Here is a 5,332-nt window from a genome sequence, read left to right as displayed (position 1 = left end):
GACTTTCCCTGATATGATTTATCCCTTGGAGATCTGGTTGACTTTCATGATCTTGACCATATCACCTTCATCTAGGGGTCCCTGAATTATCCTTATTCTTTGCCCTATGTTGGACAGTTCTACTAAGAGGTCCTCCTATCACCTCAAATGTATCATAATAAAAAATTATTGTCTCAACCCCTGAACAAGCTTCTTTTCTTGCCTTCTGCATTTTTGTTATTAATGCCATTCTTAAATTCACTTAAATGCAAAACTTTGGAGTCAACTTTGACTCCACCTTCTTCCCATACACTTAAACATATCACCAAGCTCTCTCTAATCTTTGCCAAACCACACCCACGACTCCAGTTCAAGCACATGTAACATTATAGTTACACTGTAGCAATAAACTCTTCATTGGTTTCCAGGTCTTCAGTGTTGTAGCTCTCCAAACTGTCTGTATGCAAAATTGTGGCCGCAATAAATATTTGCTAAATATAATAAATGCATGTCAAATTAACTTCCCTAAATCATCACTTTCACTACTTCAAATCTTCCCCTCTGGACAATCTTTGACAATTCACTCCCCTATTTTATAACAATAAGTTGAAATGCCTTAAGTGGGCATTGAAGATCTTTAATATATCTCCAAAATACTTTTCCAGACTTTTCCCTCCCTACAGATGAACTTCCATCTCCAGTGAAATTGTTCCCTCTCTGTCTCCCCTCCCCATCAAACACCCATCACTTTCCAGGATCTTCCTGAATCTTCCCCCATCCTTTCAAATACAGTAATTATCATTTGAAGTTTATTGTATGCTCCTTATAATTGTTGGAAATCTATACTGTCACCTTCTAAATTCCAGTGTAACCTATTTGGTTGAACCATATGGAATTGCCAATATTTAACCAAACTTTTACCAAAAAAAATCACAAAATAGCAATTTTATGTGGTTCAGCATAATAAGTGTAAAATCTTTTTCTTCTAGGGTTCCTAGAATATGCTGCACATAAAGGATATGCTACTGTATTTGATCCAATTTTCCTTATTATCTTTATTTGTAAGCTAGATAAGCAAGTTGGCAAACAGTAACTTACTACTGCAAAGGTAGAGAAGTTTCTCTCCAGCTTGACTTTTCAGGACTTTTCATAATCTTGGGTTGGTAGTCACATTAGCACTTCCACACTGAAGACTATTTCCTGCTTCACTTAGGATAGGTTGCCCCATTTAGCTATGATTCTTCAGTTATAGCCCTCTGGCAAAATTAATAGGTTCTGTATTAGTTTCCCAAGACTACTATAACAAGATACCACAAACTAAGTGGCTTAAAACATCAGAAATTTACTATTTCACAGTTCTGGGGTTCTAAGTCTGAAACCCAGTATTAGCAGGGCCATGGTCTCTCTGAGACTCTGGAAATAATCCTTCCTTGCTTCTTCCTCGCTTCTCATGGTTGCTGTCGACAATTCTTGACTTTCAGCTGCAGCACTTCAGTCTCTGCCTCCGTTGTCACATAGCATTCCCTACTTGTGTGTCTGTGCCTATGTCTCTTCTCTTTTTATAAGGAAATCGCTCATATTGGATGAAGGGCCCAACCTATTCTGGTATAACTCCATCTTAACTAATTACATCTGTGTGATGATCTCATTTCCAAATAAGGTCACATTTTGAGATGCTGGATGTTAAGGCTTCAACATACCCCTTTTTGGGAGCACAGTTCAAGCCATAGCATTCAGGTTCATTCCTGAAATTTGTTATATATAAAAGTTCAGTTATTTAAAGATTTTCATATTTAAATCATCACTTTAAATGTAAATCATCATTTAAATCATTAAATTTAAATATTTTTATATTTGAAGATATATATATATAAATAATTGAACTTTTAAAAATTATACAATTTGATGTAATGGATATATAGTAAGCATTTAAAGTAAGCAAGAATGCTGCTGTTATTCAGTAGCCTTCTGAACTGTTATTAACTTAGCCCATAATCTTATACATATGGTCATTTTAAATATCTTCTTGTAGGATTCCATTCCAAGATGGCCGAATATGAACAGCTCTGGTCTGCAGTTCCCAGCATGATTGATGCAGAAGACAGGTGATTTCTGCATTTCCAACTGAGGTACCTGGTTCGTCTCACTGGGACTAGTTGGACAGAGGGTGCAGCTCATGGAGGGTGAGCCAAAGCAGGACAGGGCATCACCTCACCTGGGAAGTGCAAGGGGTCAGAGGATTTCCCTTTCCTAGCCAAGGGAAGCCATGACAGACTGTACCTGGAAAAATGGGACACTTTCGCCCAAATAATGCACTTTACCCAAGGTCTTAGCAACCGGCAGATAAGGAGATTCTCTCCCGTGCCTGGCTCAGGAGGTCCCACACCCACAGAGCCTTGCTCAATGCTAGTGTAGCAGTCTGAGATCGAACTGCGAGGCGGCAGCCTGGCTGAGGGAGGGGTGTCCGCCATTGCTGAGGCTTGAGTAGGTAAATGAAGTGGCCAGTAAGCTTGAAATGGGCGGAACCCACCTCAGCTCAGCAAGGCCTACTGACTTTATAGACTCCACCTCTGTGGGCAGGGCATAGCTAAACAAAAGGCAGCAGACAACTTCTGCAGACTTAAATGTCCCTGTCTGACAGTTCTGAAGGGAGCAGTGGTTCTCCTAGCACGGTGTTTAAGCTCTAACAATGGACAGACTGCCTCCTCAAGCAGGTCCCTGACCCCCGTGTAGCCTAACTGGGAGACACCTCCCAGTAGGGGCTGACAGAAACCTCAAACAGATGGGTGCCGCTCTGGGACAAAGCTTCCAGAGGAAGGATCAGACAGCAATATTTGCTGTTCTGCAATATTTGCTGTTCTGCAGCCTCCAGGCAAACAGGGTCTGGAGTGGACCTCCAGCAAACTCCAACAGACCTGCAGCAGAGGGACCTGACTCTTAGAAGGAAAACTAACAAACAGAAAGGAATAGCATCAACATCAACAAAAAGGACATCTACACCAAAATCCCATCTGTAGGTCACCAACATCAAATACCAAAGGTAGATACAACCACAAAAATGGGGAGAAACCAGAGCAGAAAAGCTGAAAATTCTAAAAACCAGAGGGCCTCTTCTCCTCCAAAAAAACTGCAGCTCTTCGCCAGCAAGGGAACAAAGCTGCACGGAGAATGACTTTGACGAGTTGACAGAAGTAGGCTTTTGCAGAAGGTCGGTAATAACTAACTTCTCTGAGCTAACAGAGCATGTTCTAACCCATTGCGAGGAAGCTAAAAACCTTGAAAAAAGGTTAGACGAATGGTTAACTAGAGTAAACAGTGTAGAGAAGACCTTAAATGACTTGATGGAGCTGAAAACCACGGCATGAGAACTTCGTGACGCATGCACAAGCATCAATAGCCAATTTGATCAAGTGAAAGAAAGGGTATCAGTGACTGAAGATCAAATTAATGAAATAAAGCAGGAAGACAAGTTTAGAGAAAAAAAGAGTAAAAACAAATGAACAAAGCCTCTTAGAAATATGGGACTATGTGAAAAGACCAAATCTACATTTGATTGGTGTACCTGAAAGTGACAGGGAGAATGGAATCAAATTGGAAAACACTCTTCAGGATATTATCCAGGAGAACTTCCCCAACCTGGCAAGGCAGGCCAACATTCAAATTCAGGAAATACAGAGAACACCACAAAGATACTCCTCGAGAAGAGCAATCCAAAGTCACATAATTGTCAGATTCAGCAAGGTTGAAATGAAGGAAAAAATGTTAACGGCAGCCAGAGAGAAAGGTCAGGTTACCCACAAAGGGAAGCCCATCAGATTAACAGCTGATCTCTCAGCAGAAACTCTACAACCCAGAAGAGAGTGGGGACCAATATTCAACATTCTTAAAGAAAAGAATTTTCAACCCAGAATTTCATATCCAGTCAAAATAAGTTTCATAAGTGAAGGAGAGATAAAATCCTTTACAGACAAGCAAATGCTGAGAGATTTTGTCACCACCAGGCCTGCCCTACAACAGCTCCTGAAGGAAGCACTAAACATAAAAAGGAACAACCAGTACCAGCCACAGCAAAAACATGCCAAATTGTAAAGACCATCGATACTAGGAAGAAACTGCATCAATTAATGGGCAAAATAACCAGCTAACATCATAATGACAGGATCAAATTCATACATAACAATATTAACCTTAAATGTAAATGGGCTAAATGCCCCAATTGTAAAACACAGACTGGCAAATTGGATAAAGAGTCAAGACCCATCAGTGTGCCGTATTCAGGACACCCAACTCACATGCAGAGACACACATAGGCTCAAAATAAAGGGATGGAGGAAGATCTACCAAGCAAATGGAAAGCCAAAAGAAGCTGGGGTGGCAATCCTAGTCTCTGATAAAACAGACTTTAAACCAACAAAGATCAAAAGAGACAAAGAAGGCCATTACATAATGGTAAAGGGATCAATTCAACAAGAAGAGCTAACTATCCTAAATATATATGCATCCAATACAGGAGCACCCAGATTCACAAAGCAAGTCCTTAGAGACCTACAAAGAGACTTAGACACCCACACAATAATAATGGGAGACTTTAACATCCCACTGTCAATATTAGACAGATCAATGAAACACAAGGTTAACAAGGATATCCAGGACTTGAACTCACCTCTGCACCAAGCAGACCTAATAGACATCTACAGAACTCTCCACCCCAAATCAACAGAATATACATTCTTCTCAGCACTACATCTCACTTATTCTAAAATTGACCACATAACTGGAAGTAAAGCTCTCCTCAGCAAATATAAAAGAAGAGAAATCACAACAAACTGTCTCTCAGACCACAGTGCAGTCAAATTAGAAACTCACTCAAAACTGCTCAACTACATGGAAACTGAACAACCTGCTTCTGAATGACTACTGGGTAAATAACGAAATGAAGGCAGAAATAAAGATGTTCTTTGAAACTAATGAGAACAAAGACACAACATACCTGAATCTCTGGGACACATTCAAAGCAGTGTGTAGAGGCAAATTTATAGCACTAAATGTCCACAGGAGAAAGCAGGAAAGATCTAAAATTGACACCCTAACATCACAATTAAAAGAACTAGAGAAGCAAGAGCAAACACATTCAAAAGCTAGCAGAAGGCAAGAAATAACTAAGATCAGAGCAGAACTGAAGGAGATAGAGACACAAAAAACCCCTGAAAAAAGTCAATGAATCGAGGAGCTGGTTTTCTGAAAAGATCAACAAAATTGATAGACCACTAGCAGGACTAACAAAGAAGAAAAGAGAGAAGAATCAAATAGACACAATAAAAAATGATAAAGGGAATATCACCACTGATCCCAC

The sequence above is a fragment of the Hylobates moloch genome, unplaced genomic scaffold (genome assembly GCF_009828535.3).
Source record: "Hylobates moloch isolate HMO894 unplaced genomic scaffold, HMol_V3 SCAFFOLD_7, whole genome shotgun sequence".
Classification (NCBI taxonomy): domain Eukaryota; kingdom Metazoa; phylum Chordata; class Mammalia; order Primates; family Hylobatidae; genus Hylobates; species Hylobates moloch.
The sequence above is the reverse complement of the archived record's forward strand: the minus strand, read 5'-3'. Positions refer to the sequence as shown.